The 27,910-nt window shown below is 36.8% G+C and overlaps 1 protein-coding gene across 3 annotated transcripts in view; it reads left to right on the top strand.

The window, feature by feature from the left end:
* Positions 1–27,910, top strand: part of LDLRAD4 (low density lipoprotein receptor class A domain containing 4) — a 322,441-nt gene that overhangs the window by 45,949 nt on the left and 248,582 nt on the right. For all 3 annotated transcript variants that reach the window (XM_088130968.1, XM_088130967.1, XM_088130965.1), the window contains exon 2: positions 16,787–16,873. The gene's annotated coding sequence lies outside the window, so the exon portion shown is untranslated. The remainder of the gene's footprint in view (positions 1–16,786; positions 16,874–27,910) is intronic.

The raw sequence follows: 27,910 nt of genomic DNA, 5'->3' as shown, positions 1-27,910 counted from the left end.
TTTTGTTTTTGTTTTTGGTTTTTATATCTATCTGTCTGTCTGTCTGTCTGTCTGTCTGTCTGTCTGTCTGTCTATCTATCTATCTATCTATCTATCTATCTATCTATCTATCTATCTATCTATCTATCTATCTATCTATCTATCTATCTTGCAATCATTCATTCCCATTTTCCCATTCAAACACAACTACCTTGGCTTTTGATACACTAATTTTCAGATCCATACTCCTCACTGCATCATAAAAGCTAACATTAACTGCCAGTCATTCAGGTTCTAAGCCAACAACACATTATCTGCATACAATAGTATATGTCTCCAACCAACACACTTGTAACAGTGCCCCAAACACAGATGTAAGAGTTGGTTTCCAGACTGATAAAGATTCAAGAACTATTGTATAAACAACCAGCTGCAAACTTCCTCATTATTAGCAAAGAGATCAGGTTTTTTTTACTAGTTCATAAGAAGGCTGTGAGAGAATCAGAGAATTTCCACCCTGATGTACCCTAAGATATATTGGTTTTAAATTAAAAATAGTTCATTTGCTGAAATCCCTGTATCCCTTCCCCTTTCATTTCAATAAATCTTGCCAAAGAGAACTCTGACTATTGTACTTGGAAAATAATCATTTTTTTGTTTAGGCAACTGCCAAAGAACTTGCCATTTCCTTACCCATGTATCCATCAAACAATGAAGGGGCTATCAGACGTCCTTATTCCTAATTTCTGCTCACCGTTGAATAATTTGCTAAGCATTCCATTTATTCTCATGTATGCTTTACTTCCAAACATACATCACTATTACACATTCAGCAACCAACCTTCAGTTCATGCAAAATACTCCATAATTAAACTTATTACTTTATCATATGCTTTTAGTGTATCAACAAATATGTAATAAATTTTCTTTCTCACTTTCATACATTTCTCAATGACTTGCTGAGAAGCTAAAATCTACAGGTAGTTCTTGACTTACAGCTGTTCATTTAGCAACAATTCAAAGTTACCATGGCCCTGAAAAAAAGCGACTTATGACCGGTCCTTGCACTTACGACCATCACAGCATCCCTGTGGTCATGTGATCATCATTCTGGCGCTTGGCAATCATCGTGCATTTACAATGGTTGCAGCACCTTGTAGTCACGTGATCACCATTTGTGACCTTTGCAGCTGGCTTCTGATAAGCAAAGTCAATGGGGAAGCTGGCAGGGAAGGTCACAAGTCGCAGTCACATGATGTCTTGCTTAATGATCACAGCAAAAAAGGTCATAAAATCAGGTGTGGTCACATGATGCCTCACTTAACAACCATACCTCTTAATCAATTTTCCAGTCCCAATTGTGGTCGTAAGTCGAGGACTACCTGAAGTCTGCATGTCCCTTCCTGGCATAAAGCCATATTGTGGTTCCCAAATTTGGTCATTGCCACCTCTCATACTCTTGATCAGAATTCTCTAAATACCTTCCCAGGAACATTTAACAAACTAATTCTACTATAGATTTTTCACTATTTCTCTCTACTTTTGCCTTTATATAGGGGAACAGTAATGGCATTCTTCTAGTTACTAGTATCAAATTAATAAACATGGTAACTAACTATTTGTTTACTGCTTTAAGCTGAAATTCTTTTGTGTTAATCCAAAGTATATGTAAGCCAAATATAGTGAATAGATTTGCAGAATGAACAATATTAAGCTAAAAGTTAGACTTCGAAGTACAGTGGTACCTCGGGATACGAACGCCTCTACTAACGAACATTTCGGGTTATGACCAGCTTCGGCAGGAAAATTTTACCTCGGGTTATGAACTTGCCTCTACTTACGAATCGGATCCGCGGCCATTTTCCCTGCTGTCATGCAGTCGCGGCTTCCTGTGGGCAAGGTCGCGGTAGCAAGGAGATGTTCGGTGAGGCTCGTGGTGTGTTTTGCGGTGTTTTGTGAAGGTTTTTGGTGTGCGTGTTAGCATGGCTCCAAAGAAAATGCAGAGCAGGCTTGGCGGGAGTCAGGCTCTGAAGAGGAAATTGCCTCGGGTTGCGACCAAATTCGGGCGGAGGGCGGAACGGATTAACCGGATTTACATTGAACCCTATAGGGAAATTCGCCTCGGGTTGCGACCAAATTCGGAGGGCGGAACGGATTAACCAGATTTACATTGAACCGTATGGGAAACTTTACCTTGACTTGAGACCAACTCGAGTTGCAACCAGAGTCACGGAACGGATTAAGTTCGTATCCCGAGGTACCACTGTAAATCGTTTCAGCAACTTTGCCTGGTTCTTGCCTTTTTCAGTCCCATAAAATTTGTTGCAGATTATTTTGGACTTTCATCCAATCATTATATAAGGAAATCATATGTTATAAAAATATAGAATGGACTTCTTATAATTTCAGTATCAAAACTCTGAAAGTGATTTTCATAACAAGTATTTATAACTGGCACCATGGAAGGAAATTATTATTTTTTAAATTGAAGTTTGGGATATTTTACTCCCATATTGAAAGAAGGAAGGGAATGCCTGCAGAGCGCTCCTTCTGGAATTCTCTCTAATCCTTTTATTAGTAGTGGTCATGGAAGCCATTTATATTTTCATCTGTGTAATGGAGTAAACGTGTGTGTGTGGGCACATGTATCTTTTCCCAGAGACTGTAATGGTATGTGGGAATGACCTTGGGAGACAAGGGGAAGAGTTGCAACCAGGGGAATGGTCAGATAAGAGGCAGCTTAGCCTCCAGCAGGAATGTGGGCATGGCAAACCTCTCAGAAGGGACCCTCCCTAGTTTCTTGCGCATTAAAGACAACGGGGAAGAAATGTACTTTCAGGTATACAAGATTCTGTTAATGTAACCTTACAATAAAGTAGAACTGGTTCATCTGGGCATGCTTCTTGTCTTACAAGGCTGACAGAGACTAATCAGGATGCATCATATATGTTGCCTCTGTGTGTGTGTGTGTGTGTGTGTGTGTATATATATCTAGGTCTAATTATAGTGGTTACAAGCATGCTGTCTCTGTGTGTGCATGTGTGTGAGAGGATCTAATCAGGGCAGAGGCATATGTATTGCCTTGCCTCCGTATTGCTTGTGTGTTTGTATATGTGTACTGGGAAGCCCAGGGCAGGTTGCATATCTGGAAGGAGGGGGCTTAGAATGGAGGAGTCATTTGGAGTTGCTTCTCCCATAGGGATGCATGGGGGACATTTTTTCTAGATACTTTTTCTCTGCAGTCCTGGCCTGGATTTAGCACACTTTAGAATTTTATCTTTCTTTTGCTGGTTTCTTTCTCCACAGCAAATTTGGTGCAATTCTGTTCTGATTTTGGAGAATTATCTACAAATGGATGGACAGAGAGTTGGGCAAAGTTCTGAGCCCCTTTACATAATGTCTTTTCAACATTCTCTTGGGTTGGGTTTGACTCCTCATTTTTGTGCCATCTTGGAGAGGTATGAATCCTCCATTGGCTCAATAGCTGCACCAGGCTTTGCATGGCAATATGTTGAAAGTTACACTCCAAAAATGGGTGGGGTAAAGACTCATTTTGGGAGAGGGTTCAGGAATTTTATGAGTGTCATAGGTATCTTATGTAGCTGCAAGGTTTAAAGCATCCATTTTGACACTTAACTCTCTCAAATATAAAAAGGGCCCTTATTTTTTGTCCCATTTATCCATGGTAGGATAGATTCTGGGGATTATAACTGGGGTGCCAATGGGCACATAAGTTCCAGTTTATGTACCTTGATGTAAGTCATAGAGTGGAGGAGAAAATTTTCATAATTGTAGGTTTTTGGTTTTTTTTTAAAGCATGAAATATTTCTGTTGTGTATCTTATTGAATGGCCTTTTGGTTCTCCAGTTCCTCATAAACATCAACATTTCTTACAGCTATTCTCTGGATTCTGTTTTGTTTGCATCCAAATGTTTTTGCCCATAAGCAGAGTCATTCTCATGGTGCAATAATTTTGAAAGAGAAGGTCCATATTACTATTTCACAAGGTATGAAAACATTTTTACTTTTAGCTGGCAGCTGAAAATTGATGTGTATTGCAACAGCCTTAATTGATCTTTTAAAAGATAAATTTGACTATTGGCATACTCTCTCAAGAACTGTGAGCAAATGGAAGCTCTATCTTTATCTTTGAGAGAGTCTTTTGCTAATTATTTTATATGGGACCTGTCTATGAGTAGATTAATAATTTTTGAAGCACTGGTCCAAAAGTATTATACCTCTTGATTGTAATTACTTTTTTATTTTTTACAACCCAACAGAATATTGGAAAGAAATAATGTAAAGGAGCTCAAGACTTTGTCCATCCACAGGATAACTCCCTAAAAACAGAACAAGATCAAATTTAGTGTGGCAGAGAAGCCAACAAATAAAAGATTGAGTTTGAAAATGGGCTGGATCTGGCTGGGGGCTGCAGAGAAAAAAAAATCCCCCACTGCATTCCTGTGGGAAACTCAGTTGGGCAGAGTGCTGCCAACTGCTCCATAATTAATCTCCTTCCTCCCTCTGTCCTGGTCATGTGGCCCAGAGCAGAGTTATTATTAAGGGATTGGAAAAAAAACTCAGAAGTCATGTGCTCTGTATGCTTCCCTAACTTCTTAACAAATCAAATATCCTAAAAATTAAATATAATAAAATAACATGTCCTGAGTTATTGATAAGTTTGAACATATTTTAGAAATCTGATTATTGTGATATGATTCGAAATGTAATATGAAAAAGAATGTAGCTTTCTTGCTAAATCTTGAGATTGATCTAATTATTGTTATTGCTGTGAGATGCCTTTTCTGGATAAGATTATTGAAAGAGTGGTTGCCAGGTAGTTCTACAGATACTTGCAATTGTGGATTATCTTGATTCATTTTAGTTTGGCTTCTAGCCTGAATTTAGCATGGAAATAATCTTGATAGGTTTGATGGATGATTTTTATTAGGAGAGAGAAAGGGGAATGCATTTGTATTAAATTATCCTTTGCCATTTAATTTCTATTCATGTTACTGACCATGAAAACCTGATAGAATAACTCTAGGGGTTTAGGGATAAAGTGAAATTGTGTTTCCATTCTTATCTGCAAGTTTGTTTCCAAATAGTGATACTGGAGAACTTTTGATTGATTCCATAATAGTTGTGCTATGGGGTTATTTTATTACATGTATATACTGCTGAATCAGACTGATTCAGAGCATTTTATAAGCATGCCTTGAGAGAATCTGAAAATATCCACTTGTATGTGTAAGATCAGATGTTACCTGGGACAAACTCCTGAACCTTCTCAGGGTATGGAAATTGAAGTATCCCAATACCAGTAGTGCTGGTGACAAGGTCCAGGAGTTCAGGAGGGGCACCTGTCAGGCAGCAGGGTGACCATTATACAAGTCAGTCCCCAGCTTGTCCCTGTAACCCAGTTTTATATACAAGCATTCATAACCTGTCAAACCAAAGAACAGAGCCCCTGGTCACAGCCAAGATCACCACTCCCCTCCTGGACCTTGACATCATGGATGCTGTAGGACCTGAGACCTTGAATCTCTAACAGGACCACATCCATGCCCTCAACTCAGCAGGTTTGGTAATGCATGCCAGGTCTGCTCACTCACTTATCACCAAGTTGTGGATAAATATGATCTTATTACAAATGGACTTAGCCTTTATCAGCAATAGCTTGAGACCAATGTCACTGGTGATCCAGACTCCCAGCCAAGAAGTCATGCAGCAAATTGTTGATCTCCATTCGCCTACAGAACCTTCCCTAAAGCCTCCTACAGTGCATCTCCCATTCTGTCATATCCAAAATAAATTTGTCCCTCTCCCCAATGTTAGGTCCTTTATATGCACAGCTCAACATTTGGCTGCAAGCCAGCAGGGTCACAGTTATCCCAGATCACCGCAGCCCCAAATACAACTAACCAGCAACCATTTCCTACTCCTACTATTTTTGAGCAGGCAATCTGGCTAAGGCCACTTCCTTGTTCTCTTTCCCCTCTATCATGCACATCTCAGTATTATAATCCCTACTCACCCCTTCTGGATCTTCTTCCTGCTAAGAGCTTCAGTAAAGGGATAAACCTCTTCTTGTGTTCTCACTCTGGAGAGGGGGTCATCTTTTCTTGTTTGTTGGCTCTCATCCAGGATGTGGGTATTATCTCTTCTAAACAGTTCATCTTCTTCTGTCCTCTTCCACATGGGTTCTGCTGTCTATCAGCCCCACAGCGACAGCAGCAAGGAAGGTGACAATCTCAGCTAACAGTATCTCCCACCCACTGCTGCCTCCAGTCTAGTCGGATGGTGTTGCTTGTTCTGTTCTCTCTCTCTTTTTTTTTTGGTCTGCCCTTTGCTGCTCCACCAGGGCCTCCCCCTCTCCCTATATCTAGGGCTTGTAACAATGATGGAGGACTTCACATTTTTAAAACAATTGTATTTGGTGATTGATGGGCAGGGCATGAAGCAGCGATATTACATCAAGTGTGAGAGGCCTGGATTTTACTGGTTTTGGCATGCATTTGGGAGGAGGGCATTCTTTGTAGCATAACTTCTTTCAGTGTACTAAGTCTATCCTAAGATTTATACTTTTTTTCATTTTTATATAGAACATTGGATTGGGATCTGCAAAATTAAATTAAATTCTCCAAAGACAGAGTACTGTAAGTGTCGAGCAAGCCTATTTTGGATAGGTTGTACTAACTCTGAAAGAGATACATAGCCTGTGGTTACTCCATGAGTTGGAGTTGTTACTGAGGCCCCATATGGTCTTATAATTTTCCTAGCCAGAGATAGCATAGCTTCAGTAAATAATTCTTTGAAGCAGAAAAAACAAGAATATGAAATCAAGGCTTAAGAAAAGAATTGGGCTTAATCTGGATTTATGTGAAATCAGACTATGAAGAATGGCTGTGTGGCAGATGGAGCTTTGCTAGGGGTTGAAAGAACAATTGCCTCTCATTCTTCTGTTTTATGGACAGTATACAAATAAGGAGATTCAGTTATAATTCCAGTTAATACAGAGTGCACTTGTAAAATGCTAATTAGATACAGATAACTTCATTTGGAATTTACCATCCCCAAGTATTGCTGTATTGCTTATGATATTTGATTGATACAGTTTGATTTACTACAGTTCTGTAGTTATAAGGAAAACTGTGATTCGGATCTAGATTTATGTATGTTTAGAACAGAGAATGAGAATTCCATGAGAATGAAGTTAGTCATAACTGTGTTGCACCATTGATAATTCTGGATTCAAACCAATGCCTCATCTGTCTGTCTGTCTGTCTATCAGATTTATAACCTTTTGGAGCCCGAAGTGGCAATGTAGCACTCCTGTTTTTTCCCAGAGTAACAGCCCTGTGAAACAAGCTGGGCTAAAAGAGAGTGACTGTCCAAAAATCATCTGATGAACTACCTTAGGGGACAGTAGACTTGAACCTAACTCTCCCTAGTCTGAGTTCAACACTTTAAACTGGGTCATCTGATTAAATGAAAAAAAAATGTCATTCTAACAAAATGATGGTGCAAACAAAAAATTACAAATATATTCATCTTTAAGTGTTATGCAAATGATAATAAAGCATATAATATGAACTGACAATTAATAGAACTCAGCTCAGTGCCACTCACCCTCTAATGATGCAGTTATTAAACTACACAGAAGATAGTACCATTTTGAGCTGGCCATGTCTGAACGTGTCAAAACGTTGCCATTATATTATAAATCTGTATTTACATGGGAGTGTGGTGGCACAGTAATTCTTAAGTGGCTGCCCATGTATAGCTGTGCTTGATTCTTAGAGAGAGAATTTTATAAATAAGTGCAAGATAATTACCATAAGAATAGGAACGGTGGTTTTTAAAACTTATTGCAAATAGTATACTATATTCCATGAAAATAAAATGTTTAAACAAAATAATATGTAAATTTGCCTGGCTAAATTTTATCAGTGTGAAATTATCAGTGTAAAATTTATCAGTGTGAAATTATTTCTAACTATTCCCCAACTAGTTAATATTCTACTTTTACTGAAAAGTGGAAATTTCACACTGATATAATTTAGCCAGGCAAATTTACATATGATTTTATTTCACTGCTGTTTTCATTTGCAAAGAAATAGACTGTTGTAAAATACTGATTCAGTAAGTTTTGGAAAGAGGTTGGAGAAAATTTCACAAAGCTTCTAACTAATGTCATATGGAAGCAGTGTTCCTGCCTGTTGGAAAGATCAAAAGTTTAAGCTGCTCTCCTGCACTGTAACATGTTGTATTAACAGCAGATTCATTTATTTCCTAATTAACAAAAAGTGTTCTTTTTATTTAAGCCATCTGGCTGCAGAGCATGTTGTTTAACTGCTTGCTGTTACAGTTTGGAGCCACCCAAGGGAAAAAAAAATGTTCTGGCTCTTATTTTGGCTAGCGACTGAATCGATGCTGTAGGTGTATTAACACACATGCTTGTCATTGCAGCATTTACTCCTTATTGATTGTGCATACACACGCACACACACAGAGAGATTTCTTTTTCCAGACAAAACACTTTTAATATTGGCAGTTGGTTCATGCCACTCAGTCAGTTGCAACTGAGTGTTGCCCTTCTCTTTCCATATCAACAGAATCATTCAGGGCAAAGCTCTTTCAGTGACCTTATCCTGTAGGCACTTGGAGGGGATTTTACAGTAGCTCAGTGATATTCTTGTCATGTCTTTATTAGTCATGTAGTACTTGTATAAGTTATTTGCTAATTCTGAAAGGTCTGCAGCTTTTTACTGATCCTCTTTCTTTGTAGCTTGATTGCTTATATATACAGCAGCTATGCTTGCTCACCTTTGCATTGCACTGATAAAAGGAATTCTGGCTGGCATCTGATTTTTAAACTACAGACATACCCATTATATGCTTATGAGACTATAAATAATTACACTTTCCAGCTGATGTGTTTTGCTTTCCCCTAATATTCCAAAATCTTTTTCTTGGATGTGCCAAAAACGTATTTCTCTAAATAATGTTCTGCTAGTCCCTGGGTAGGAAGGTAGGTAGGTAGGCAAGTAGGTAGGTAGATGGATATTGCTAGTGCTTCAGGGATATTTATTTATTTATTTATATGATTTATTATAGCCACCCATCTCACACAAGTCACGCTGGGTGGCTTACAAGCTGGGCGGTTATGCATGGTGGGTTTGTGTCTTTTCAGACCCACCACACATAACCGCCCAGTGGCCAAGGATAAACAATGACCCCACTCATATATATGCCTAAGGATAAACAATGACTGCCCCCCCATATATATATATATACATACATATATATACATACACACACACACACACACACACATACACACACACACACATACATACATATACATATATACATACACACACACTAAACTGGTGTCCTTCAAATATGCTCCATAGTTTCTAGCTAGAATTATGCTAGCTAGAGATTATGAACATTCGGATACAGATATCTGAGTGGCATCAGGCAAGAATAGGCTTGAATAAGTTCTTCCTTGTCTTGCAAACCATTATTCACCAAAATGTTAATGAAATTTTATAGGACATAGCTGAACAACAGCAGAAAGAGCCACATTTTCCCAATAGTAAGTTATAATTGTATTGCAGAATCTGACTCAGAAATCAGTGTTAAAACTTGGCTAGATTAGATATTCTGTGCATTGACAAACAGATTGGAGGACAGTATAACTCTAGAATTCCATGCAGAAGTATATATTTTGTATGTGATGGGTCCCAACTTTGCCAGATAAGTATAGTCTCCTTCTAGTTGAGCTCAGCTTCTGGTGAATTCATATACGTTGGTCTGACTTGGTATAAGACAACTTCCTATCACCTGATAAGACAAATGGTAAAAATTTGGCTTTTCTCGAAAGCCTTCAGGGACTTTAAAACTCATTAAAACTATAATTTTAAAAGTTTTAAAAATCATTAAAACTATAACAACAAATATATAGATGCCTATAGCATAGAGCCATAGGCATGTATATATTTGTTGTTATAGTTTTAATGATTCAATGTAACATATTATTTATTATTTTAATATTTCTAAACTACCTAGAATTTACTAGGATTGAGGCAGTAGATAAACTGCACAAACAAACAAATAGAGTCATTTTATAGGATGAATCTCCAAAAAGCCCTATGTATTGAAAGTGGTGAATTTGTGTATGAATAATCTAAATCTCAAATTTTCCTTATCCACCTAAAATGATATGGCCCAATCTGGATACAATAGTGGGAAAATTTTATATCATGTATCTTCTCTAGTCATATATACTAGGTTGACCTTAGGGCTTTCCCCCCCCCCTTTTTTTTGGTGCTTTCAAATCAGTGTTGACTTCTGGCAACTGGCTGAACAAGTCCCTGCAGTTTTTTTTGGCAAGATTTCAGAAGTGGCTTGCCATTTCCTCCTTCCTAGGGCTGAGAGAGATTGTCCCAAGCTCACCCAGGTGGCTTTGTGCCTAAGGAGGGACTAGAACTCACTGTGTGCCATTTTCTGGTCTAGTACCTTAACCACTACACCAAATTGGTTCTTAAGGCATGCTCCCAGATAAATCATGATATAAAATTATTCTAATTTTTAGAAATATACATTTAAATATGCATTTATATAGACAGGATGGACTTCTCTATGCTGTTCTCTAAACTTGGTAATCTGCCTGATTAATAGTTTTGAGTAGGATTTATTTCTGCCTTTCAAAGCATGATTTCAAACCCTTATTTAAATTTCATAAGACATTGGGAAAATGTTTATCCTTGGAACACCAATGTGGATGGTGTTGGGAGACTTACCTACCGTTATCCCTTTCCATTTTCAAACTCTGCATATGGTAATGGAGAGTGAAACATAAAAAATACACAAGGACAGAATTATCAGAGAAGCCCTGTTTTTATGAAGCTGCTCTAGGCTTCATCTCTGTTTCAACTGTAGAGAAAGTGTTAAGCCTTTCAGCTCTTTGGACAACACTGCTGACTGTGGAAGATAGTTTAGTCCTGGGGCTATTTGATGTAAAACTACAGACAGTCCCCTATTTGCAAACTTTCATGTTGTGAACTTTCACCAGTACGAACAAGATGGACTGGAAGTTGGGCCAGAAGTCAAACCAGAAGTTGGGAGAAGGTGGGAAAGGGTTAGTTTGCACCACGCCACAAACTCACCCTTTCCTGCCTTCTCCCACCTTCTGTGTGCACTGGAGGTTTGCATTGGAGTTGGAGTTCCCAGGAAAGGTTAGTTTACACGGCACACTCTGGGGAGGCAGGAGAGGGGGCGGTGGCAAAGGACAGGGGAGAGGGGGCAGAGGTCTCCTGCCTTGTCCACCAACGGAGCACGCCAGCCCTACCGGCTTGTCCCTTAGTCCAGGGAGCCACCGCTGCCTCTCCTGCCTCACTCACCTGGCGATGCATTGGCAACAGAAGATAGGGCTCCTCTGCCCACACCCTGCCCTGCCTCCTGCTTCCTCCTCTTTTTTTTTACTTTTTACTTGGTTGGACTTATGAACAAAATGGGCTTACAAACAGCCTTTTGGAACATAACCTGTTTGTAAGTAGGGGACTGTCTGTACATAGGTCTACCCCAACCACAGATTGAATAGAGCGTTTGGACAACATACCAACTATTCTGCTTGATTCAGCTAAGCATGTTGTGTGAAGAGGATATATATGCTTTTTTGTTATTTATGTATTTACGATACAACTTGAATCCCACAAAATGGTCACATTCAAATTCGCACTATTTGAAGTGATATTTCTATGGAAAATATGATAATTGGTTCCAGCTTGATGGAAATAGGCAATGAAAAATTTTAAACATAAATTTATATGTATATTAATGAAATATTACAGTAAAGGATAAAAATAATATACTTATAATTTAAATTGTTGACAAAGTCACAGAGTGGTTATAAAAAGCAAAATAAAAACAAAAAAAAAATCTAAATATAATTCCTAAAAGTAAGGTTACACTGATGAAAACATCTTTATTGTTTTTCAATCACCTTGTAGATGTTTGCAAACTTCAAAAAGCTGATGCAATTTTACCTTTTTCTTTTATTTCCTCTGCATGTTTTATAATATTGCACCCTGTAGATTCAGGCATTCCAACATCTTGTCCTATTTTAGCATTGCTATGACCACATTCATGTCATTCAATTACATCACATTTTTGCTCGAATGTAATAATGAGCATCTTCTTTTTTGAGCTTGTACTGTTTTCCTCTGACGGAAACTTCCTTTTCTCCATTTTACACACACAAAGATCAGCAGTGTGTAAAACCCCAACCACAACTGGACATGTGCTAACCTCAACTGTGCATGTGCTAGCCTCGCATTAACTGGATTTTGGGTTGCATTAAATATGTCCTGGTATCAATTTACAATTTGCATTAAATTGAATATTGAATTATTCGAACTTGCATTAATCACAACCTAGCTGTACTTATGTATTGCACTGAAGATAGTTTTCCAGTTGGGATATTGTACAAAAGTCATGGAAGAGCACTGAACTTGAACTGGCTTGCATGCTAATTGGTTACCAATGCTGGTTTCTTGGAGACAGATTATTCAGTATGGAATTAAGCAGAGAATTTTAGTAAAGAGTCAAGTAAAGGCTGGATTCATGTATCAGATTAAACTATAGTGTGGTTTGGTTGGTTTTGGTTTAGATTATGGTTTATGAACCCAGTCATTATTAATAAACCATGGTTTATATCTTAGTAGGAAGTGGTAGCACAATTCATTGTCGTTTATTTAATAATCCATAGCAAACTATGGCTTAGTAGGATTGTGAAGCCAGCCAGTTACTGAGCAGTTGATAAACTATTCAGATTGAAGAGTCAGCAGCATTAGAAGGCCAGATGAGATTTGATTGGCTTCTTGTGTTACTTAATCTCCTTCAAACATATATTGCCTTAGCAATTGTCTGGGTTCTGTAACCAGAGTTCCTGATTCCAAAATGGTGAGTAGTTTTCCTAGGAAGCATTGAAAGCAAAAGATCAAGGGATTCATGCTTCCTCTTTTTGTGCTTCCTGTATAATATGCAAAGATTGAAGTGTTTGCCCATATAGATTTTCTTTGAAGCCCAACCTATGTACTACTTCTTTGGATCTTTTTTTCATAACATAACATCTACCTCAATAAGTTAGGTAACTGACATTGTTTATACAGTACTGCTGTTCATAGTCATCTTGCAGTTCCTGTTGAAAATGCAGGGCCCCTACTTTATTTCTCTTACCTTCCATCTTTTTCCTCTTTGCTTGTATATTTAGTAGCTATTGCATGTGTTCTGTCGCTTTGCTCTTCTGGAATAATTTTGATGAAGCAGTCTATCCTATATTATTTTTATTGTAAATCTTCCTCACAGATATTTGTAGAAATTTGCCTGTAGGTGGCATCATCCTATTTTCCTTAGATGGACTTGGCATTTACAAAATTTGGGAAATCATGTGCTTGAATTTTCCTGTGTGAAAAGCTAAAGCCAAAGCAGCAAGAGAGGATAGCAAACGTGATAGTGGTTTGGCTCTAGGTTGATTGCTTTTCCTTTGACCTGAAGCAAGGGCATCATTCCTGCAGCCTGATGTGGAAGAAGCAAGCGAAAATAGGAGTAGCTTTGTTTAATTTGAAAGTATGGCTTAAAAATCCTAAATAGTTGGTCTTCACAATCCCCCTCCTCTTTAGTACAAATTCCCATTAGCTTAATGTAGTAGGGTTGGCTTTTGAGTCATTATATGTGGGTGTACTTTTAATGTATTATCATTTATACCAATTTTTCTGGTCTTTTCTGCCTTGGGTAATTGAATTGCTAAACTATTTAATGAGTCATCTTATAATGTATTAGGAAACAGCTACACTATACAAAGAACTTGCAGTATACTGTATTCTGAGCAACAAGTGATCTGATTTCCATCTGTATTTTGAAATTTGATCTGACCAAATGAATATATAGTACCAACTAATCACATACAGGTAGTCCCAAGTTTAAGAACAAGTTCCGTTCCCAAGGTCTGTCCTTAAGTCAAATTTGTATGTAAGCTGGAATGGTACTATTGTATAATACTGTATAGGTAGTATGTGTAGTTAACTTGAATCATTGTGTATTTTACTTGAATTTTGCTACAATAGGCTCCATTCTTAACTACGGGTCATCCTTACTGGGCGTTCTTAACCTGGTGACTAGCTGTACTTGTTCAGTTATGAGTTTTATCCCTCCATGTCTGTATACTAAAAGATCAAAATATATATGTATCTGTCAATTATCTTATATTATGAGACCTATTGTGATTTATATTTTGATAAAACCATACTGTGGAGCAGCTGTTTTGCAGAATGGCAAAGTTAAGATTATCCCCCTGATTATAGAAGGAGAATTTAACAAAATAGAAGAGGAATTTCTGTTGTGTTGGTTTTGTCCTCCGTGAAAGAAGTGAAGAGCTTTCTACAAATACTTGTCCCAGAGTTCCTCTTTAGAAGTAATAATGTTCTCAAGTGAATAAAACATTCTATTCCATTTCCTCAGCTTAAGAATTACAGGATTTCTTCTAAATTTTAAACCTTAATAAGTTGAGTAAAGGTTCAATGTTATAAACTCCACATCATTATGATGTCATGGCCCCTGCCCTCTGGAACAGCATCCCCCATGAAGATACTTATGCCACTCTTAAGAGTTCTGGATGTCTCTTAAGATCTTCTCTGTTCCCAGGCCTGGAGTTAGGGTGTCTGTGGAGGCCCTGGCAATTTTTTGTTGTTTTTCCTGGATGCTGTTTATGAGATTTTGTTCAGGTGGTCATGTTCCTTTTATATTATGTATTCTTTTAAATAAGGTAAGCTGTCCAGAGACTTTTTGGAGTTGGAGTTTATTGGAAAATCCAATAAATAAGTAAATAAATCATACTTTTAAAGAAACACTCATGTTTTACATAATAGGGCCTAATTACTGTTGCACCAGCATAAAGTAATCTATCTTGGTTATCTCCTTACTTGACTATTTACCTAGTGCTTACTTAGTAACTACTCACTATGCACACCTGTTTTTTGTGTACATTAGCTGATACATATGCTAATTTGCCAAACGGTCCTATTTCCAATTATGCATTGACTGAAACAAAGTTAAAAGGAATAATAACTTCAGTTCATGAAGATTTGCAGCTAATGATATTACTTCCTGTACTTGGATGCTTCATAGTCCAAGAAAACACACAGCTGTAGGAACCCAAAAAACCTCCTGTCATTTGAAAGGATTTGAATATAGATTTATGTGCATTCAGCTCTACACTTAGGAAAAAAGACAGAAAGCAATAACAGAGCAACCTGGAAGATTTATTTTAAAAGTTCGGAGAAAAAATATTCATAATTGTATTTGCTTAATAAAATAAGTAAGGTTTTATTGTATTGGAACCTTCTAGGTTTGTAAAGGTTTAAAATTGATTTGGATGATTTATGTTAATATGCTATCTTAGAAGGAGGAATATAGAAACCTGAACTCTGACCAGTTTGTAGATGGTAGTTCTTGCCTTTAAAGATTTTTAAAATGATAGAATTCTGCAAGTTGTACTTAGGAAATGGTGTATAATTATACCACCCAAATAGAATGCCTTTTTTTATTAGATGACTTACCTCTAAAGTTCCTGGCACATGATGATAACAGGATATGACAAACACAGCCTAGAGAATCTCCTCTAGAATTCTAGAGAGGGATTTCCAGTGAGACTTGCTCATTTTTTCTCAAATGTCTGGCTGATTACTTGAGGGTGACATATGGTAGGAACATGCTCTGAGGGACAAGCCTCCTGGATGGCAAACAGTACCATGCAAAACAGACAGATGGTGGCTTATTCAACCTTGGAAAGTTGTTTAATTCTACATACTGGCAAAGTCGAAGTGTAGAGAGACGGAGAGAAAGACACACAACCCTAATGGCATCTGAAGCAAAGATGTGATGAATATGCTCACAAACAGCCGTGTACTTTGAATGTAATAATGTTGAACTAATATAGTTGAATGGAACAATCCTGATTGTTTGTATGTATGTGTGTGTGTGTGTGTATACACACACACACACACATATACACACATACAGTATATACGTATATATAGTAAATAGCAGTAAATGTAGTCTGTTTTTTGAATTTCATATTAAAAGTGCACATTTGAAAAGATACTGAAAATAATTTGAATTATTCAATTGCTCAGGAGAGGGATGCATTTTTAAAAAGTCTGTTCACATTTAATTGTTCGTTGTTACTTATGCTTTCCTTTCTCCCAATCTTTAGTATTTATTAATTTTTTCTTTGCATGATGATTTATTTATTGATTATGTGCCATCAAATCAGTGTTGACTCTTAGCAACCACATGGATAGATTTTTTCCATGACAATCTGTCCCTAACATGGTTTTTTAGTCTTGTAACAGTACACCTATCACCACTGCAACTGAGTCCATCCACCTTGCTGGTGGTCATATTCTTCTTCTCTTTCCTTCAATCTTTACCAGAATTAGAGCCTTCTCCAAAAAGCTAGGTCTTCACATAATGTGTCCGAAGTAGGATAATTGGAGCCTGGTCATTTGTGTGTTGAGTGAGAAAGTATGACATAAGTGTAGTAATTAAGAGTAATAATTAGTAAGGAAAGTTGTATAGATCTTTATTCTCCTGTGTAGGAAAACTTACTATTTTTACCCAATAAGCAGTTGGTTATTGAATTTGTCTGGAAAGTCTATAGAGTTTCATCAAGGTCTTGCGGGAGAAGAATCCTTGGAAATTCAGTCTATTAAACATTTTATGTCTGTTTCCCCCTCAGAATATCTGGTATTACTAGCTGAACAGGACACTGATTGTCAACTAGATAGGATACAAAGCTGTACTGTGGCATCCTGAGTCTATCTTGGTGAGTAACATGATTTGCATATTCTTTAAATATCATTTCCTATGGAAAAAATAACCCTATACTTTTTATTTTAAGTGGCTATGTTATTGTCAATGGTATTTTATTCGTCCCATCATCAATAGTGTCTCTTCTCCTAAGCACTTCCTTTTTTTTAATAGTAATTTTATTAAAAATTGCAATTAAAAAGATAAAAACGAATACAAACTAAAAGAAATAAAGGCATAAAAAATAGAAAGTGCAGAAAAGAAAAAATAGAAAATAAAGAAAAAATAAGAATATAATAAAGAAAAAATATATATAAAGAAATTACTTCCCCTTTATCACAAGTATAAACAATGTTAGTAACTTATCAGCGTCTCTTAAAATACAATAAATGATCTCTTCTTCCTACATCCCATTTCTTATCTATAAACAGATCCTTAAAGCCTTGTCGTTCAGTCCTGATCAGCAAAAGTCCATTAAGGGTTACCAGAGATAACAACATATCTATTTTAACCTTGATCAAATAAACCAACTTTATATTCCTTCCTTTTACTTTTAACAATCTTGATCTTTAGTCCCTTCAAATAATGTCCTAGAACTTGATTTCTTTTCATTTTTTCTTTGTCTCTTCTCACAACATTCTTTAAAGCTTTAACAAGACTCTTTTGTAAATCCAATGTAGGAAAGTTATCCAGGTCACTCTTTTGGTTTGTAATTTGTATATCCCTTTTAATTATTTAGACATCAGCCAGTTTCCATTTGTATGTACAGTGTAGCATCTTTTTCCATAACATTATTGTAGCCTGTTTTAAATCCACTTTTGGATCAGTCTTAGTCTTGTCTGGTAAAACTTGTTCCTCTTACATAACATCTTTTAAACACAGTCTATCTATAGAGACACACTTCTAAAATTAACTTCTGGATTCATTGTTCAAAAATATCCTTCAACATGCCAATATTAAAATATTTTGCTCCATTCTGTATTAGTAAGTCAAATTTAAATGTTCTTCTCCTTTAATTGTAATCTTTAGTTCCTTCTGGTTCCCTCTAGTATCCAACCTTCATATCCTAATTTTTTTTTTTTAAAGAGAATTCAAAACAAAAGCATTTTCCCACAGGAAAGATTCTTATAATTAATTCCAAAATCTTATTTCAAATCCATCTGGACCCTTAGTCTGTTTGTAACTTTCCAAAATCAAAGTTCTAATCACCCCTTTGCTGTTTATTCCAAATATTTTTTTAAGTCCTTAAACTTGTATTTAAAACTTACTTTGCTAAGGATCAAATTGACCTGACCTGATGCTGTAAAACTTGTCGATCCAAGGGTTCCTATAGCTGAAAATCAGTTGTTAACTCCAATTTAACAACAATTTAAGCAATTTCCAAAAGTGATTAAAAAGGAAGTATGCGTACCCAGTGTCCTTTTTGAAGGCACCAACTACAGTTTCAACAAGATGATTATTCCCTGTCCCTTGTCCGGAGAGGAATTATGAAGCGCTGGTCTACTTGTCAGCTCTTCATTCTGCCACTGTGGTTGACTCTGCTTTTAGTGGAGTCGTCTTCACCATTTCTTCTCTGGAAGTCCTCTTCTCCTAAGCACTTCCAAATCATATATTAGAAATACTGTGGTAAGATTTTAAAATATGGCTGTTTTAATGGAAATAATATGTAACATTTTAATACTTAAAACAAAAATCTTATAATAAATGTCTTATGTGTGTTTTGATAAAATCAGAATATAAACATAAATTTACAGAAATGTTAGCTAACTTGCTATAATTATTGAATTAGTATAAATTACTGAAATTAGTAATTACAAATAAAATATAGCAAAGATATAATAAGAAAATTTGTTAATGTTATAAGCTTGGCCTTGGTTGTTCATAGTTAAATAAAATGCCAGGTGTTAGGTGTTACCCTCAGGTAATCAGTTTTTTTAGTTATAGAAATTATTGATTGGCTGTAGCTCTACTCCAACTTAATTTTTTTTTTTCAATTCTTCATTTACTGCAAAGTCATCCTATCTGCTTAAAGTGAGACAGAAATATTTTCTCCAGAACCATTAACAAACAAAGAAACAAAAACTCCCCAATTATCAATAGGGTATTACAACATGCACTGAACTGAAAGTCAGTGTAGTATAGAAGTTAAGTTATTGGTCTATGACCGGAGAAACCAAGGTTCAAGTCCCTATTTGACCACAGATCTCACTAGTGACTGGCTACTCTCTTCTATATCCAATGTATCTCACAGTAATATTGTTATAGGTGCAATATTAGAGGAATTACTTATGGAAATGATATTGAACTCTTAAATGTATCTATTCAATTTATGTGGTTGCTAATATAATATAATATAATTAATATAATATAATTAATATAATTAATATAATTAATATAATATAATATAATATGATATAATATAATATAATATAACATAATAATGGATAACCTCACAAATGCCAGTAAGGTGACCATATTGCATGATGAGATTAACACTGGACAACAACCATCCTCAGCTGGATGCCTGTTGACCTTAAAAGACCAGAAGATGCCCAAAGAAATGCTGGGCAGATGATATAACTCAAATCAAAGATACAGGATTAACTGCAAATGACTTGTGGTGTGTTTGAGCAGTTGGAAAGCAGCTGAAGACGTCTTCATTCTGCAATAGATTGGACTGATATTGATTTTATCTCTATCTCTATATCTTTTAGCTATATTAGGCTGCCCAAATAATAAAAAAGCACTGAAATGTTGTGAGATCATTCATGAAAGTGATCTTGGTAATCTTATATGAGTAAGTTAGTAAGGTAATATTTTGGTCTTCAGGCCAACATGGAAAAGTATGTAATTGTACCTGAGTAGCATTTATGGGCACTGGCCCTGAAATATGGCTCACCTTATTTAAAGGTGAGCCATATTCACCTTATTTATTTATCTCACAAGTGTGTATGTGTGTGTGCACATACATCAGAATGATTAGCTGCTTTGTCACTCACATTTGCAAAGCAATCTGCTTAGGTTTTCACAATAGCTAGTCAAGATCAAAGGTAACACTATTCAAAAAATAAAGTTCTTAATTTATAGTTGCCCATGGGAGATACTGTCATCCACTTCTAATTAGTTTATGGCAAAAACAAACAATACAAAACTCAAAATGTTTCATTTCTAGTCATTGTCTTAAATAAGGCTAAATAAAAAAGGTACCATTAAAAAATGGCATTGCAGCAGCTTCCCAGTTGCTTTGGCCAATCCTTCCTCTCTGAACTTTTTTGGGACAAAATTAGTGCCTTCTACACTGCTGCAAAGAGGGGAGGAACAATGTAGAAAGAAACAAAAACAGCAACTCTGGAAAGTAGTAGAGCTCTGTCTTCTGGGAACATTTCAGGGAACAAGCATCATCTTCAGATGCAGACCAGGTAACTCTGTTATATTTCAAATTGCTTTTCAAGGACACAAACTTGACAGAAATGGAAAATTGTTTCTGGCTGTTCACTATCCAGTCTACAGGCTAGGCAGCCTCTTTCACTTTGTAGGCTGTAAAAAAGATTTCCATCTAATCGATTTGCTGCACACTTTGGTGGCCACAAACTTCTCTTGAACACTTGATTCAAAAAGACATAGATTTCCATGTCTGTAGTCTACTAGATGAAATGTCCGACACATATAGCACTTAAGATACAAGCCAGCTGTTTGTGGAAATAGCTTGTCTGCCTAAAAATAGACAAAAGGTTTCATTGCTTCTAGGAAAATGAGCACAAGTGTGTTTCTCGGACATTCTGATGAAATAACAAGCCCGTACCAAACATAGACTTCCTTTTCAACCCTTCAACATCAGAGAAAGCCCATATGAACACAAATTGAAGCTGGCAAATTGAATTGAAAATGTGCACATAGTTAATGTACATTCAGAAATTTTAATGCAGGTAAATGTTTCAGCTCCATAGCGTGTATAAAAGATTGTCATCCAATAGGGTTTTTTTTTTTTTGGGGTGTGTCCTATATTTTACTTCTAATGCACTAGATTGCATTATGGTCAATGGCTGATTTCTCTCTTTATCAGTTGTCAAAAAGTAGGCCAAAATAGTTGATTAAGGCTTCATTAATTAAGAGTCAATAGTAAACAATATTTTCCTGATATCTGGGAATTTCCTCTTCTTTTTGGAATCTGATATAAACTGCATTGTGTGTTTACTTTTTTATTCATCTTGGTCTGCTTGCTCTATAAGTAGACCAAATATTTCAATGACTCCCTAAGTTTCCAGTTTTTGGGAGAACTGCAGAAAATTTAACCGTGAGAAAGCCAATGTGGTATAATTTGAGTACAGGAAATGCACCATATCTGATATTGGACACATAATTAAGTATCTTAAGAAAGAAAGAATCACCAAAGAAGACACAAGAGCAAAGTTACTCAGGTCACGTGCCATATCGTTGAATTAGAAACCCTGAATGACAGATTGCTACTCTAGCAGTTCTGTGCTTACTTTAATACTAACATTAAGTCTTGAGAGTTTAGGGGAAGAAATGCTTGGAACAAAGCCCACAAATATTTTCTGACATTTTAATGTTGTTATTGGCAAAGGAAGCAATTTCTATCATTTCAGTTTTCAACCTTCCTCACAGTATCCAATTCCGTTCCCAGATTCCTCAAATCTACAAGACTATGTTTTCAGGTGCATGGTGGCAGGGGAGGGGGTGCTCGATTCCATGGCAATGAAAACTGTTCTCTCTGTGGAAGAGAAATCAGGATCCAAATAACTATATATTTGGAAATGATTCTTTTTGGGGGGGGAATCCAACAGTGCATCTCATCCAGTTGTATTATTCATAGCTTTGGTTAAAATAAGGACTCCAGGAACTGGAGATTTAGGATGGGTGGGTACATGCTGAAAGCTATTAAGGAAGAGAATGATTTACACAGGCTAAAATTGCTTTTGGCTGGGTTCACACATTGAGCTAAACCACAATGTGATGTCTTTGGTTTTGACTTAACGTGGTGTTTGAACCCAACCTTTGTAGATGTGAATCATGCTTTATGTGTGATTTCAGGTTCTGGACTTGTTTAAAAACATGGTTAAGGCAGTAATAGCTTAGCATGATTTTTTTACATTTCAGTTTGCTGGGGGAATAGTTATCTCTACCCTAACTAATAGTGTAAATTATCCTTTTTCCTTCTGAGTTTTCTTAAGTTTCCAATGTCCAAAAAATCTTATGGTAACAATTTCTGGATCTGGTTGCCCTGATGAAGTTGCCTAGAAGGAAAGAGAAACAACCCCCCTCCTCCCACAAAAAAGTCTGAAGAAAATTAATTTCTGTTTTAAAAGAATTTGAACTGTCATTTCTGGAAAAGATAGTTTAAGCTTTCTTGTTAGTACTGCTTTTTAAAGTTGGTATCTAATACATATTGGTTATATTCTGCTTCAGTATGTTCTTCTCAATATTAAGAGAAACAGAAATATGATGGCTTAAAAAAGAAATTGTAAGTAATATCTGCATCTCTTCCACTTAACCCTGTTTGAAGAGTAATCATGGGTGGTCAAAAGAAATTATGCAGTTGCCATCTTGATTACACTATTTTTATCAGCTAAGAAGGAGAGTTTTTAATTAAAACAAACGTTACATTTGTTTCCAATAACATAACATATAAATTGCAATGCTGTAAGAGCACGGGCAATGATACAGGGTTTGGAAAGAAGACAGTTTCATATATTAGAGTGTGGTCCTAAAAAAATCATTTGCCAGAAAGTGAAGATACTTGCAAAAATTTAAAACAATGACACTGTTGTCATTATTTTTTTCATTTGTTAAAAAATATAGGGTTTTTTCATGAAAAATATTTATGTTAATATCTAATGGGTTTAATATTATTTATTGAATACATGATTCAATAAATAAATATTCTATGAATGCATCAATTTTTTATTTTTAATATGTAAATATTGATAAAAGTAACCCATACAAATAAAAGCTCTTTTGGGGTCCTCCATAATGTTTAAAAGTGGGAAGGGGTCCTGAGAGCAAAAACTTTAAGAAATACTATCATAGATTGTCCTTTGGCACAGTAGAACAAAGAAGGTCTTACTCAGATGCTTTTAGTGGTAGGAATCCATTGCTTTTCATTATGAATGAATCCAACCATTGCATCAGCATTTTATAAGCAATATTTATTAATGTATTGTCGAAGGCTTTCACGGCCGGCATACGATGGCTGGTGTGGGTCTTCCGGGCTGTGTGGCCGTGTTCTTGAAGTTTTGTTTCCTAACGTTTCGCCAGCACCTGTGACCGGCATCTTCAGAGTGCAGGAACACAGACAGGAGCACAGAGAGAACTGCTCCTGTCTGTGCTCCTGCACTCTGAAGATGCCGGTCACAGGTGCTGGCGAAACGTTAGGAAACAAAACTTCAAGAACATGGCCACACAGCCCGGAAGACCCACACCAGCCACAATATTTATTAATCATTGCATTATTACCCTAAACCTAACCCTACTGAATAAACTTATATTTTAAAGTTATGAATTACATCTTTAAGTTATTATCAATTGTTTGGTGTAAAAAGTAAATTCCTGCTGCAGGAGAGCAAGGGTGTCATTAATGGAAGGTTCTTTTTCCAGTGCCTTCTAACTGCTCAGAAAGGGGATTAAAAGTAAGAGTCTCCCTCCCTTGCTAAGCTGTCAGCATCAGGCGTAGATGTATATGCTGCTTCTGAATCACAGAGGTGATTTTTTAAATGGTAAACGGCCTTTAATTTATTTTTTTGTGCCTTTGAGTCAGTGTTGACTCCTGGCGGCTGCCTGGACAAGTCCCTGCAATTTTCTTGGCAAGGTTTTTCAGAAGTGGTTTGCCATTGCCTCCTTCCTAGGGCTGAGCAAGAGTGACTGGCCCAGGGTCACCCAGCTGGCTTTATGCCTAAGGCAGGACTAGAATTCACAATCTCCGGGCTTCTAGCCTGATGCCTTAACCAGTACACCAAACTGGCTCAATCCAATTATAAATGTTTAATAATTGCAAATGTGCTAATTTTAAAATAATAACAGCCTCCCATAGACACACACGATAATTTAAAGTCAAGTCAAAGCAGGTTATGTGAGAGAAGCTCCATTTTCAAAAGGCAGATAATATTTTTCCTGTTTTAAAAACAGGCATTTGAGAAAATAAATGAACTGGATATTTTTCACATATTCCTTGGGAATATATACTTTATCTCCTCTTGCTTCTTAAATCTGAAGTAAATGAAATAAAGAAACGTCCTAAAAGCCTGGGCACTTTAAGCTTTCAGGCAGCTCTTCCTAGAGACCAGTCTGTTGCACTTATTTTTCTTAGCATATCCTTTCTTTATTACAGGCTTGGTTCTGCAGCTGCATTGCCTATAGTTCTCTTTTTGAAATTCAAATAGCTTCCAACATGGAGTGGACTGCAGACTTTGCCTCTGTGTGTTTTGGTTATGTAACAGATTAGATCATCAGGAGTATTGTGAGATGATCTCAGCGGAGTGGAAATGAGAGATTTCAGCAGGAGAGAAAGAGAAATGTTTTAGTTGTATATAAAAGCAGTTGCTACTTCCATACCCTTAAATCTTGGAATGCCAAGAAAGTACAGTAGTATCGTAGTAAATTTTGTTTTCCCTTCCACATGGCAAGTAATAGATGAGAGGATCAGTCAAAGCAGCAGAAGAAACTGCTGTAGTTAAATTTCTAGAAATGTCTTTGATTAGCACTTTGTTTTCTCTCATACCTTTGATTCTTCATTTCTCATGCAGTTTGGATACAAGTATATAGTATAAAACAAGCATTCTCAGAATGGTTTATTTCCCTAATATGAGATTTTAGTTTGATTAATACCTTGTCCATTTTGTCGAAATGTTGCTGATTTTCTTACTGAGGCAAAATGGCCAGTCTAGTACAGTGGAACCTCGGGTTACGAACGCTTCTGTTCACAAACTTTTCGGGTGACGACCAACTCCGGCCGCAAAATTTTGCTTCGGTTCGCAAACTCCGCCTCGGGTTACGAACAGGATAACGGGAATAGGATAAGAACGGCCATTTTCCCTGCTGACACGCAGTCGTGGCTTCCTGTGGGCGAGATCGCGGTAGCAAGGAGACGTTCGGTGAGGCTTGTGGTGTGTTTCTTAGCGTTCTGTGAAGGTTTTTGGTGTTAGCATGGCTCCAAAGAAAGTGCAGAGCAGGCTTGGCAAGAATAAGGCTTTGAAGAAAATACTAACGATTGAATTGAAGAAGGAAATTGCAGAAAAGCATGATCGTGGTATTCGTGTGACTGATCTGGGCTCGGAGTACAAGATGGCGAAGTTGACCATCTCAACTATTCTGAAGAATAAAGATGCCATCAGAGAAGCTGATGTGGCAAAAGGAGTAATGATGTTAACGAAGCAGAGGACACAAGTGCTGGAAGAGGTGGAAAAGCTGTTGTTAGTATGGCTGAATGAGAAACAGCTGGCAGGTGAGAGCGTTAGTGAGGCTATGATCTGTGAAAAAGCCAGGAAACTGCACAGTGATTTACTGTGGAAAAACCCCTCTACCAGCGCAGCAAGTGAGGAATTTAAAGCCAGCAGAGGCTGGTTTGATAATTTCCACAAGAGAAGTGGCATCCACACTGTGGCAAGACATGGTGAGGCTTCCAGTTCTGACAAGGCTGCTGCAGAAGCCTACAAGAAAGAATTCGCGGAATTCATGAAGGTGGAAGGATACGTTGCTCAGCAAGTGTTCAACTGTGATGAGACAGGGCTCTTCCAGAGGGTTATGCAGCGCAGGAAAAAACAACTGACTTTAGACAGGTTTTTCCCCAGAACTGAGCCTGCAGCTAAGAGGCAAAGAAGAGAGGAAATCCCTGAAGGGGACTCTCCTTCCAAACAATAACTGCCTCCCCACCCCATTCTCCCTCTTCATACTGTGCTGTACTGTACAATACTTTGTTTCATGTTTTTGTGATTTAAAAATAAAATACATATGTTTCAGAACGGATTACCCGTATTTACATTGAACCTTATGGGGAAATTTGCTTCAGGTCGCGACCAAAATCGGTTGACGACCAAATTTGGAGGGGTCAGAACGGATTAACCATATTTATATTGAACCTTATGGGAAAATTTGCTTCGGGTCGCGACCAATTTGGGTCGTGACCAGAGTCACGGAATGAATTAAGTTCATAAACCGAGGTTCCACTGTATGTGCACAAACCTATCAAGAATTTTAAAGCTATCATTTACTGAGTATCTCAATAGATGGCAGCATCTGGCTGACCTTGTTTGAGATGGATCAGGACTCAAGTCTCAGTATTTGGATGAGAGACCACAAGGGAATACTAGACTGTAGGTTAGACCAGGAAATCAGAAACATCATGGAAGAAGACAGTGGTAATCCAGTTCCAGAAGGTTTCAAAGGAAACTACATATATGTGTCCATGAAATCACTGTGAATTGAACTCAAGTCAAAGGGCCCTTGACCTTGATCTTTACTGACAGAGCCATAACAATCTAGTTTATACACAACACTAAGCCGTTGGCACATCATGCTTAGCTAAAACTAAGAAAAATCACAGTATGGATTAGCCTTATGAGTTAATGAGTTCAATAAGCTGCAGACATACATAACAAGCTAAGTTGTAGGATATGTATCTTTATTCTGCCTTCACGTTTTATGTTCAGAATGCATGTATAGGTGAGCTTTAGTAGAATAAACAATATTCAGATTTTAAATATTATAATTCTCATATTTCTATATGGTCTAGTAAGTTTCAACCCAGCTCAATTGTGTGTTCCCTATGCAGTAAGAAGTTATTTCTACAGATAGTATCTTGTGATTGTTTGTTTCTTCTAAATTACAGTTAAAATTAATCATAGTTTTGGATTCAGACATACCAGTACATTGCAGTAAATTGAAGATGGAAGGAATACTATAATAAAAATGTTTCTAAATCTCCTCCTCTTGGTTCTACAGGAAGAGAGGGAAGATGCAGAAGCTGAAGCCATAGTCTGATTCTAAATCTGAATTGAATTTTGGTGTGGCCTGAAGTTAGGCATAAGACTAAGCAATTGATTATGCTGTGCAAATTATTAGTATCTGAGTTCATACAACATGCGGTGCCAAAATAAGGAAATGGAAAGTGTAGCCAGTACATTAAAGTGACCTACATATCTGAACATGGTTTAGAATGGGATTGCACTATATTTCTTGGCAGCTACAACCGTGCTGGCATAGACATTTCAGCAATTTATTCCTGGTAGCTGCTTTTGCCTTGGCTCTTTCTCAGAGGAGCTTCATTTTCAGTTACAAGAAACAAAGATTTGGGTACATAATAATTGAGAAGTCAGGTAAATGAAACTCAAAAATGACAGCATGCTGTGCGTATTTGGGACAAGCAATTCACTTTCTAACCTTTGATCATGTTAAAATGAAATCTCAATTTTCACAATATATTAATGAAAAATGAAATGTAGCCTTAATGCATGTGAGTGAGCCATTCTCCAAACCATCAAGAGAAAGGAAAAATAATAATTAGAAATCATGCTTGAAAGAACTGTTGTGTTTTTAATGGCAAGTTGGCATTTTTCTCCCACCCCTCAAATCATGCTAGAAGAAATTACCAGTGAGTCATGATATGCTGTAATTGCTCCAGCGAGGAGCATCTAAGAGTATGATTCATAAATAACTGCTTGTGGAGATTAAAAAAATACCTTACAAAGGCTTCATTTACAAGATGAGTGTATATCAGTTCAAATTTGCAACATATATTAATTCTGGGTATTTTTAAAGCAATTTACTAGAAATTCACTATCGGTCTTGCTCTCCAGAACTTTCTTGGGTAAAATGATATGTCTCAGTTGTTTTAGGATTACACTGCACAATAGCTTATTTTTTGGGTTTATCATGGACAACTAGTTCTAGGTAGTAATATGAACATTTTCCTAATGATATTTATGTTAAATGTTCAAGTCTATTTTAACATAATTTCAATAAATCTATATTCAAAAGAAATTCATGCTTAAACAATCCCCACTTCAAGCTGTTGTGTGTGAAAAAGGACCTGGATAAATGA

The sequence above is a fragment of the Python bivittatus genome, unplaced genomic scaffold, assembly GCF_059951505.1.
Source record: "Python bivittatus isolate LINGU-HERP-01145 unplaced genomic scaffold, Pbiv_v1 ctg000840_np1212, whole genome shotgun sequence".
Classification (NCBI taxonomy): domain Eukaryota; kingdom Metazoa; phylum Chordata; class Lepidosauria; order Squamata; family Pythonidae; genus Python; species Python bivittatus.
The sequence above is the reverse complement of the archived record's forward strand: the minus strand, read 5'-3'. Positions and strand labels throughout refer to the sequence as shown.